We start from the raw sequence: 12,624 nt of genomic DNA on the forward strand, positions 1-12,624 counted from the left end.
GTTAAATTTCACGTGAGCGCCCCGAAATGTCTGTGTAAGTGTGTTTGATGTATGTATGTAAACGAATGCGGTCGGCTGGTATGTTGTCACAATTTGATTCAGTTACAAAATCCACCATACCACACATTACCCCGGGAGCGGAACTCAGGTCGGGCTCCGTTTTCGGTGGAAACTCTTCGCGCGAAGACTTAGACTTTTGGGATCCCCAGAGCTGTATGCCACATGAACGGGAGGCGAAAATATGTGTGTTTGGTTTTTTTCTCATCTCATGTGTCCTCCCGAATGTCGGCATAGAAAGCGGGAGAAGCGAAAACGAAATGATGCTGTTTCAGCTTTTCCAAGAGCTACTTCCGCTGACTTTGGTCGCTTCCTGTAAATGAAGCATAACTTCGGGGGCAATTGAAGCGAGCATACACATCACACAGGCAGGAGCGCCCCCACAATGTATTCCCCAAGGGGAACAGGCAAACGTCAAAAAGGGAGTTGGCGAAAAGTAGTGGTGGCACACATAGCGAGTTACAGAAAAAAAATAATCGAGAATATTTGAATTGCGACATACGGGAATTTGTGACTTTTATTTTTCACAAGATCTTCCTCTGTCGCTGTTGGATTTGCAGCTTATTGAAATTTTTAGGATTCTGTTCGCTGAAATGTGACATGGTACATTATTCATGACCACTAGAGTAATGTCTGGGATAGTGTACGAAACTTAAATTGTTTGGAATTATGTGGGCAGATTTATAATACCGCTAAGAAATAATCAAAGTATATCTTATCCTATTGCAGATATCACAGGGATACTGAAATGTTCCAAATTGAGGAGCCATCTCAGATTCCCTTCCACTCCCTAGCGCTTCCTGCACAATGGAAGCTGTCGAGGAGCATTGATTTCCCCACCGCATCAGCACAATCGGCAAAACGATGAGTTTATGTTGCCATCCCGTAAGCGAGCTCATGGGGTAAGCCGCTAAAAGCCAAAGTGTAAGCTGACAAAGCAAAGAAGCCAACCTTAATTGAAATCGAATGGCAGCGATTTGCTCGGTCTGAATGTGGTGTTTCCGATGTTGTGTACCGATATCCGTCCATATTTAAGCAATCACAGGCTTATGCTCTTTCTCTATCTCTCGACACGGCTGCTTCTGCTCCAGGAAGAGCTCCGTCAGCTATTGTTGAAGCTCCCCAACTCCTGTGCTCCTGCTACTTCTTAACGAGTAGGAGTCGTCGTAGCAGCTTTTGGATGGCCCTCATCGATTACACCCACAATGATGCTTCTCCAATTCGAACTTCGACGACAACGACGACGACGACGACTAACTGAACTGAAAGTTGTGTTCGAAGACAGAGCACTTTCGCTGATTGGGCGAAAGTTGTGAATGGCATACCTAGTATTTAGAAAGTGGGAGAGATGACTGCCATCCGAGTTCCGGGAAAGTGATAAGTTCCGACGAAGTTCTGTCGCAGAGTAATGAAATCACAGTTAACCCTCTGTTGTCCAAAGATCTGATGGTGTGGGACATTTGAGATTCAGTTTGATGATTAAGGAAATCGACTTTGCAAATGATGACCCAATATCTGAGTTTTATTGGTGGAATTGCCAGATGATCGTTACCCATTGGATTATTTTTTCTCGCACGCAAGTTGAATTTATTAAAAACGCAAGACCGTTTTCAAAACTTGCTTGCTTTTGAGAGATTTCAAGAATTCACAATTCTGGCCGGGGCTTGTGATATAGCTAAGTTGGCAAGTCTGTTGTCTCCTGAGCCGATGTCCGCGAGTTCAAGCCCAAGAGTAAACATCGAACACAGTTGTACCGGATAAGTTTTTCAATAACGATCCGCCAATAGCAACGTTGATAATGTCGCAAATGCCATAAAGATGGTAAAACGACTATAATCGAAACAAAAAAAAACAATTCTGGCCATTGTTCTTCCTGATAAAATGTCAAATATTCTCAAAGCTGAGATCTAACCGAAAATATGATATCTCACTGACGAGATTCCACGTTATTGAAACATTCGTTCGTAGATAGACTTCTAGACAACTGGAAGAAGAATGATTGAAGATATTAAAATAAAACGAACACAAACACAAACATGATCTCAATAAAACTTGATGTTTCCTCTAAAAGCTTCCTCCTACTTAACTCTAAGCGTAAATCTTTCGAGGATCTGATGGCTAGCATCTTTGTATTAGACTAGGCTTACCAAATACTCTCAGAAAAGGCGAGATTCTGGATTCCGGAGACATCATCGTTTGGAGGCAAGTTAAAGAATATTTCTTGAATCGAAAAACATTAACATCACTCAAATGTGCTCAAAGAACGCTTAACTGAACCAGATTGTTATGGTTATATAGATATGCTAAGATATGCTCGCCAGAGTGCCCGATTTTATCCGGACTTCCCAAATTAAATATCACAAAATTTAGGAAAATTTCGGTCCGGCCCGGTTGTCCGGATTTCGGTAAAAAGTATTTTTCACAGATTTTCTCACCTTTTTTCCAAAAAAAAAACATAAATCGAGTTATTATAATTTTATTTTTGCATCCAAAAACGATATTTCTTAGTTTTATCGAAATGATCATAAACAGTTTTTCGGAAGCCTTAAAATACTATTCAATATCTGATGTGCTTTGATGAAAATATTTATGTTCAAGTGTATTCTATTTTATTGTTATTGAGTAATTCCGTGGTTATGACAAAATTTGTCCGGATATTGTCCGGATTTCGTCAGGTTTTTAAATAGTCTGGAAATGTCTGAAAAAAATCAAATAATTTATTCTTGTCCTAAGCCCGGTTTCCAGTTCGAGTGAAAATGAACGTGAAAAAATCTTATTTTATCAATGACGCAAAGGCGCAACATAACTAGCCTGTGGAATCGATGGGAAATGGTTGAAATGTGAAATTCCAGCCGGAATTGTTCATTAAAATCTTCTATTTAGAACTGTTATCACTGATGAACTGATGTACCTACAAGCTAAGCCTTGAAAAGTGTGTAAAGTCCGACGACCGTTTTGAATCAATTTTATGTTTTTTGGTTGAGCCACCAGATGCCTCCAAGGACACCGAAAGAGAACTGTCAAGAAGAAAATGAAATGTAAACAAAACCTGGGGGAGGAAGACTGAAATTTGCTGTATCGTTTTCTGTATTGTTTTTTTACTGTTCGGCAAAAAGCCAGCAATTGTTGAAAAGATTTGTAATCGTTCAAATTTAAACTTTAGATGCACGCAGAAAAATATATTTTAAAAATAATAAGATTTCGGCCAAAAATAATAAAAATTTTGGTTGGGAAAATGCACAAATATATTTTTGATAACACTGACAAAAAATATCGATTCGATTTAAACTTATCGTTTGATTGAAACAAAAATACACCTTTTTCAAAAATGAATCGAAATTTCTGTCAAAACAATAAAATAGAATTGATTTGAGAACTACACAAATTTTATTTTTGGAAAAATGTTTCATTAGGGGGTTCAAAATGAGAAAACTTTGTGCTGGAACTATTTTGTTTTTGCTTTAAATTTAAAAATATGTTGGTCTGAGGAATTTTCGGATTTATTAATACAATCTAAAAAAAAAAACATTTATGATATATTTTCTTTATTCGCATATTTCTTTAAACACTAATGGAACATTAAAACAATTACCATTCCGGAATTCCGGCCGGCATTGGAGACTGCTTCCGTTTTTTCTTGATGCAGGATAAAGAGCCCGACTCGCACTTTTAATCACTTTCTGCTTCCGGATGCTGCAGTAATCGACCATCTCCGACTGCTGCATAACTGTTGCATGACTGGAGTAGGCACGATGGCAAGCTTCGTCTTGGCCGGAATGATGCCCTACCGGCCCTTGATGTTCTTTTTCGGGTCCTTACCGTCTTCTGGATGGGTGGCACCTGCACCGTGTCTAATTTGTTCATTAGAACGAGGCACTGAGGACCCGGGCTTACGTCCATCCTATTCCGGCCTTATAGCACTGTACGGGCAGCAGTGTTACTGTGACGGTGACCTCTTGTGACTGTTGTTGTTCGGACGATGCTGAAAACTCATTAATTTTTTTTCTTTTTTCGACTGATCGTTTTTTAGTTACATGTTCATCGCATAAAACCAATATTGGTTTCAAACTAAACCAAAATTTGAATGCATGTAATAAAAAATGAGTGTGTAAAAATAACAAAATTCTTCGATTATTTATATTCCAAATTTTTGTGAAAGCTGTTCAAAAATCTGCTTTTAAAATACAAAATAAAATAACAAAACGTTTTGTTGAAACTATACCCCATTCTTTTTCTGCGTGTGATCAGTTTCGTGTAGCGAGTCATGTAACTCAGTTGGTTAGGTGCATAATTTAGACTTAGCTATATTTTTAGAACAACCATTAATCAAACCATGTTTATTTATTAGCTTCAAAACTTTGACGAAATTTGAGCGACTCAATACGCCTGATCATGCAAGAATTTGCCTGAGCAAAACAAAATCTAATTGAATCATTGTTTTATGCAAAACAAGTGATTTTCCGCATCAAATAAGTTTTATTAAAAATCACTGAATAAGAAAGTAAAATTTTGAACCTTCGCACTGGTCGGTAGATTGATGAGAGAAATTTGACGTTTGAAAGATTTTTTTCTATTTTTATTCAGTCTTCCTCCTCCAGAACTAAACGAAATAGCAACCTTTGAGTCAATTTGAAAAAGGTCGTATTACTATTTGACGAGTTTCGAGCAAATTGATGTTGAAAATTCGTTACACATTTATGATTTGCGTTATCAAAATTTTAAGCTTAAATCTGTTTTTCAAATTGCTTCAAACTAGCATGAAGTACTTAATATAAACATATGATGCGTGAAAATGTCCGCTCAGAGAAGCCTAGAATCTGAATTTCTTCGTTGAATTGTTAATTTTAAGCTCAACATGGATAAACTAACTGGTTCGTCTGGCTTGTTCAAAGTTGTTAGTTAGTCTCTTTACTAAAAAGAATCAAGGTAAAAGGAACCAGATGAATCTACCTTGTTGTGAATATATTGAAGCCGTCCATTCTTTAACGATGTAGTTTATTAATTTATGAGATCATATACAATTGCGTTCTTCCAAGAATGGGGTATTTTGACATCGGCAACACTGCAAGCGTCGCTTACAACGCGCCGCTGTGAAATGCAGTTCAGTGGCGGGCGGATCAACTGACGTTTCTCCTGAACTGTCAAAGGATTGGCGGTCTCGCTCGCTCTCTTCTTCACGTCATCCGAACGGACCGGGTGGAAATTTTGATTTATAAAAACACGAGTGATAAAAATTATAAAATTTTTTGAAGGAAATCGTTGTTAAAATACTTTAAAATAGTTAATTTAGGTGTGTTTAGTGCTAGGTGTTAGTACGGTAGGATTCCTGTCGAAAGTACGGGTTGCTCAAGCAGGTAAAACTTAAAACTACGATCAACAAATTAAAACTTAGAAGCTAAAACATAACCTCATTCATGCAGTCCCAGAACCTACGCGAACCTTAAGCGATCGGATTAAAGTCTAGTGCATAAACATTGTTAAAGCTAGATTTCGAACGAGGTTAACAAGGTACACAAACAGATTAAAGGTAATTATTAAAATATATCCTTACCTAAATCTTCATACATGCAGTTGAAGCGCATGCACTTAGCCTATATTAAAACAAGTTGTTCGGGCGCGAGACAACATACAAGAGAAAACTGAATTTGTAAGTCACACAATTTAGAATTTAAACGTATAATTGACAAAACTAATAAAATGTATTTTTTAGTTTGGAGCTAACAAACTGCTGTCAAAAATCAGCGTTTCTTCTCGACCCGCTCGCAACAGGGTTAGTTGATTCGGCTTGTTTAAATGATAGAATTTGAAATTTTGCACAGGTTTCTGGAATTTTATAATTCAAGCTTGTACGTTCATCTGTCATTTCGTCAGTGTCTCTAGTTAAAACATTATGATGATGCTATTTTTCTCAGCAGAAACTTATTCGTGGTTCATTTGATTTTAAAGAGCAATTCATCTAATTGTATTTAAATTTATTTATTATTGAGTTCAAATACCATTGCGCCCTCTTTAAAAATTTTTACTTTCAAAAGAGCTATCTAGAAACAGTGCCATCTATTGCGCCGTTCAAAAGTTACAAATCAAGCAATAGATGGCACTGTTTTTCGTCACTTTTTAACGGCTTCTTTAAAAGAGAGCATTGGAAATTTTACACACGTTTCTGAAGATTTTTTATTCGAGCTTGTACATCTATCTGTTCATCTGTGCTGTTATTATTTCGATTTCTCCTGTTTTCACTGTGGAAATTCCATCATGGCGGGGAATCGGAATAAAAAGTTCTCTCAGGTTTTTAAGGAACGAGTGTGGCTGGAATTTCTTCTTCTTCAACCATTTCCCATCGATTCCACTATGTAACAAAACCTAGTTTTGTCGCATTGTTGAGTTATTGGCGGAATAAGATTTTTCGCGTTCATTTTCACGTGAAGCGTAAATGGGCCATATAAACTATGAAAAAAATCCGCTATTTTTGAAAATAAAAACCCAGAAAAAATTGTATTTGAAACAAATAAATTTAAAAATAACCAATGAATTTAAATTGAGGCTAAATTTAGGTTTTTCCAGTAAGTCAGTGAATGTCATGTTCTTTAAGTAAGAACATTCCTAATTTTTAAAATCGTAGGTATTTACATAAAAGAAGATTGGAAAAAATTAGAGGAGTTGAAAATTATCGAGGAGAGATTTTATAAGAAGCGTTTTCATCAAACACGGACTAACTGTTTTGAAGTGGTAGAATCGGAGAGGGTTGAGTCTACCAGAAGCATTTTGAAGAAAAAGCGGGACGGGTGGGACATTTTCTTGAAAAACGGGACATGTTCCGCTTTTGTGGGACCGATGGCAATCCTATATTAAACGGAGTCGATTTAGGGACATTTTAGAATCTCTCAAAACCCTGAAGTCTTAAAAGCTTCGTTTTGGTGCAAAAACTCAACTTTGTTTTTTTGCAGAATTTTTATGTTACGTTTACATGAATAAATTTGAACTTTTAGGTTTGTATAGGAAAATTGAATATTTTGTTCGGAAAAATCAGCGTTATTTTTGTATGTTCGGTAGAATCGTGCTCATGGTTTTTCTGCCTATGTCTTTATTCTTTTTAAAAAAGACAAACACCGTCTTAGCCGATATAGGCTTTACAGACTGAATACATGACGTGGACATCTTAAGATTAGCACATTTAACACCCAATACCGAGATGGGAATCGAACCCATGCCATCAATGGACCAGCAATTACCGTCTTACCACGCTAACCACTCGACCAGCGAGACGTACCAAGGAAGGAAATTTACCGCTAAAAAACTTTGTCGAAGACCATAACTTCGTATCTCATAAGGCAAAAAAGCTTTTAGCTATTGAATAAAAAAGGGTATGTCTTCTGACATTGAAAAACAATCAATTCAACTGACATCACTTCTGGTATCTAGCGAAGTATTGCTTGCAAAGTACTCATGCAATACTTCACTAGGCACCAGCAGTGATGCCAGTTCAATTGATTGTTTCTCTATGCCAATAGACATAAATAAAATATATTTATTGATTTGTCAGCCAAGATTATACTTACGTGAAAAAAAAACAACAATCTTAGCTTGAGCTTAGATGAACCGTACATTTCAGTATTTGCTACTCCGTGATTGACAAGAACCATCAAAATTGTACAAAGATCCAAATAAATGGGGCTTGGGATTAGCTTATCAATTTCTTTGTACACGTTTCGAAGGTTCCTTATCTTATATGGTTAATAACGGCGCCGGCCACGTCCTTACGGCTCATCGGGGAAAAGGAAGGATTGTTAGTTCGACTTTCGTTGCTACTAGAGACCGAATACATCTCTAAATCTTTACGGTCGTCGCGGGAAGGGTGGATTGTTAGTGGGGAAGGTAAATAAGATCTGGATTCCTTTTGGGAAGAGATGTGATCAAAGCAAAGTTAAATATTTAATGATCGTCGCGTCGCTCACTTTCGAGTACGTCGCGTTTTTATTTAGAGCAAATACGTCCTAACGTGGCATTGTCATACACGTACTCAGTGGAAAAAAACAACAATTTCCAAAACGAAAACTCTACCGGTATTGAACAGCTTAACAGCCTAATAAGATACGAAGTTACAGTCTTGGACAAAGTTGTACAGCGGAAAACGTCAATTGAGAATTAAGAAATTTGAGAAAAAAATTATCTGCCAACAAAAACCATGTTGATTTTTCAGAACAAAAAAACGATACTAAAAAATTCTCCAAAAAATCACGGATGACTTTTGATCCAAAACTCCACGATTGGAGAAATTCGTCCAGAAAATGTCCACAAATCGACTCGTAAACAGTTGAAATTCGATAAAATAATTATTCCAATGTTCAATTATTGAAAGAACGCAACAAAAAAAAATGTTTTGTACTTTAGGACTGAATTTTGATTAAACCTTAAAATCCATGTCTCACGAATCTAAAATTTTGAAGATTTTTAAGCTTTCTTATAAAAGAACCGTTGTTTTTGTCAAATATTTGCTACCCTGAACGTAGGTATATGTTTGCTACTAATAATGAAAGTAGCTGCATAGAAAATAATTGAATACAACAGCTTACTTTTCATGGGAACATATAAGTCTCTGGAATTCGGCCCAGGTTTGCTTTATCTTAGCTCACATATCTCAAAATTTAGATTGCATAGCTTTATATAATTTTTAGCGAGGTTTCATATCCTCAACTATATCAAAAATTCTCTTTTCATTCAAAACAACTTTTTATATATAATACTGATTTGTTAGAGAACAAAAATAATCTTGATTCCGGGTTTCGTTCATCTACAGTGGTTCTTTTCGAAAATGTTTTATTTCTGTGGTTTTAAAAAGGTCTCTTCGTAAATTGCTAATATCTCTATTAGTGTTCTCAGGATAAAAAAATGACCCGAAATCAACTTAGTCTAATACACTACAGACCGCGTTCGTTTTTGGCAACATTCGATTTTGGCAACATTCGATTTTGGCAACATCCGATTTTGGCACATGTGCCAAAATCGAACGGTTTTTAGAAACAACATTGCCTTTTTGTTTTCGTTATGACAGGACCAATTTAATTTAGACAAACACCATAAATACGTTTTTATGTTCTGAAATGGTGATAAAATACAACAATAAAAACCAATTTTTTTTTTAATTTATAGAGTGATCAAAAATGAAAAAAAGATGAAAAATTCAAAAAGTTGAAAACAAATTCAAACAAAAGACTGAATATGACAAAAAACAACAAAAAATGATGAAGAATGACAAAAAGAGCAAATCTGACAAAAGAAAACAAACATTATAAACAAAACAAGAAAAGTGAAAAATGCATCAAAAACATGATGAAAAAATTGAAAAATTACTACAAATGGTTGAAAATTGACTCAAAATAATGTTTCTGCTACTTAAAGTATAGTTATCTTGTAAAAATAACTGAAAAACAAGATGAGAAAAAACCGTTCGAATTTGGCAACATTCGATTTTGGCAACACAACATGTACGGGTGTGTTGCCAAAATCGAACGGGGTCTGTATGTACTTAATCAGGGCTGAATTTATCACTTCGAAACATTTGTTAATAAAATTGCTGTTATCTTATACACAAAACTTATGTCGTTTTTACCAATAGCATTTTCCACTTACGTACCTTTGTAACATTAGATATGCTCAACATTGACGTCGACCTCAGCTAATCGGAAAATGAAATCGTAAATTTAGACATACTGAATTTGTTCAAAATTTAGTCATTCCATGAAAAGTACCGAAATAAACCTTTTAATTATGGTTTCGGGGATTTTCCGAAAATAGAACTTGCTCCATTCAGCACAAAGATCACGTTTCAGATTAAACCGGTAGCAGGTAACTTCGTTCTCTGGTAAAAAAATTCGTTTGTACGAATTTGTTGAATGAATTTCCTCCACTCTATCATCTCAATGGGATTAATTTAGGATTACTGTAGCAATTATTACCAAAAACGTTCGCATGAATGGCGAGCTGGGAACTGTTTGGTAATACGTTAAGCAATTATCAGTACACTCACCATAACATCGTAGCTCACGGAAAAAGGGCCGCAGCCGCCCGGTGCTCTACATTATTCATGCAGCGCTCTTTTCGATTCACCCACGGAGGCCAGACCAGTCCGAAAAAAAATCCGATCGAAATCACCGGAATCGGAAAATGCGTGGGTGCCAGTTGTTGTTGTTATTTTGTCAGGCAGGGACATTCCAGCTCTGCGTCTAGCTGTCGGTCGGTTGTTTGGAATGTTTGTTCATTTGCCGGAAACGTGGCAAAATGAGGACGGTTCTGAAAAATTCCACTGCCGACACACACACATACAACTTTTTCGATTCGGTGATTTTCTCGGGAAAAGTCGAACTGAATAGATTATTTCGCCTGTTGGAATGCAAACAACTCCCAGCGCAGTGTTTGTGAAGATTTGAGCTGATTTATGCAGTCAACCCCTCCGTTGATTCGATGGAATGTAATTTATCTTGCGAACACAAATCTTTACAGGTTGTTTGAAGGTTTAGCTGGATGAATACATATTTGGATTGATTTGTTTTACAATTAATGTTGACTCTGGCTGAATAGTCTTTCTAGTTTCACTGAAATCTTTTCTTTCAAAAATGTTATCACTGAATTGCTAAAATGTCGTCCTCATATGTTCCTACGAAAAAGTCGATTTAGCCAAATGATAACAACTTCCGGGGACCATTACTGCCAAATGGCATCAGCATCAGCAAAGTGGGATAAGACATTCCCATAAGAAATGTAACAGAGGGGAAGATACATTCATTTTATTGTGTAGGTATAGTTTCGGTATTGACCTGCCTGACTGTGGTACATTATTCCACATATTGATATGGAAATTACTATGGCGGTGGCGGTGTGGTTCTCACTCGGTCCTCTTCCTTTTGCGGTTTCCCCTCAATACTAATGCCAATCCGTTGAAAGGAGAAATAAATAACAATCTGTTAGGGCAACCGAAGAAGGGTCACCTTTCGGTTTCTTCAGCTTAGATACGAGGAAGGGGTCTTCCTTCAGACGAGGCCGCTGCGGGTTTTGCGGATCCGAAAGGCGCATATCAGTGTCCATTTTCAATATTGGATGCTGCTGTTACTGCTGCCTTACTGTCCTTTTCAATCTGAATAGATTTCTGTTTCACCATTGCTCTTTGCATGTGATGCCTACGATTGAAGAAGTATAAGAATGAGGGCGAAGATTAAGGGCGAAACATATCTACTGAACTGGATTTGAAAATTAATTTAAATCTTTTGAATTTTATAAAAACATGTAATAATGTCAACTTCAGAGATTGAAAGGTTCAAGGCAGTAATAAAGTTCCACCTGAAATCCAAAACTCAGTATAAGTTTCAATTAGTTTGGCACTATATGGAGTATTGTTGAGTTTTTCATTTGAATCAGTCCTTTGAGTCCTGAGACCTGAAACCTGAGACCTGAGACCTGAGACCTAAAACCTGAGACCTGAGACCTGAGACCTGAGACCTGAGACCTGAGACTTGAGACTTGAGACTTGAGTCCTGAGTCTTGAGACCTGAGACCTGAGACCTGAGACCTGAGACCTGAGACCTGCGGCCTGAGACCTGAGACATGGGACATCAGAAGTTTTTGCTAAAAAATCACTTTTAACAAACGAATTTATATTTCATAAAAATGCTTATAAGACATTTTTATTGTACAATCATTGACATTCACAAAAGTCATAGCCAGAATACTGTTTTTTTCAACACAACCTTACATTTTAATATTAAAAAAAAAGTTGCCTCGAAACCCGTTGGCTAAAACATAGTAGAAGACAGTTTGACTCTATCAGTTCACTGGAAAAATTAATTATGTGTGAATCATGCAAAAATGATTATTAAAGCACATGGTTTGATGAGCATTTTTGCTGAAGATACCATTTGTCTATCTTTCATAGTATCTTCGCTATTAGTTTTGTCGCGATAAAGTTCCGTCCTGGACCACTGTGCGTTGGGAACTAATATTCATTCTGCACTTCATGTTGTCATGACAATGAAAACATTTTTCTGTTTATACCTAGCGAAAACATTCATTATAATTGCTGTTCTGTGATAACAGATTTCATATACTTTTCCGAAATTATCCGAATTAATGTACAACGCTTAAAATCTCTTCTTCTGTAGGGAAACATTTCAGTTCACCCAATCTTGGTTTATAGAGCTTGTTTAAGAACTTATCAATGCCGTGCAACTCTGTTTTTTTCCACACGAACGCAAACATTACCAAATTGCTGATTTGCAAGGCCGGATTAAAGGGGGGGCAAAAGGGGCAATTGCCCCGGGCCCCCCGACTCAAGGGGGCCCCCCGAGGGGAAAAAAGTTTTAACATAACTTTAATCATACTACTACAAACCATAAAAAGAAAACAAAACTAGAAAATCGAAATGAAAACTTGAAATATAAAACGTAAAGGGCCCCCGTGAAATAATATCTTGATTAGTTTTTGTTTTAAAAAAATTAAGGAGGACCCCTAAAGTAAGCAGTGAAGGAGCTCTCTCGCATTTTGCAAGCTGAGAATATCAGAATCTTCTGGACAAAATCA

The sequence above is a fragment of the Uranotaenia lowii genome, chromosome 2, assembly GCF_029784155.1.
Source record: "Uranotaenia lowii strain MFRU-FL chromosome 2, ASM2978415v1, whole genome shotgun sequence".
In the NCBI taxonomy this organism is placed as follows: domain Eukaryota; kingdom Metazoa; phylum Arthropoda; class Insecta; order Diptera; family Culicidae; genus Uranotaenia; species Uranotaenia lowii.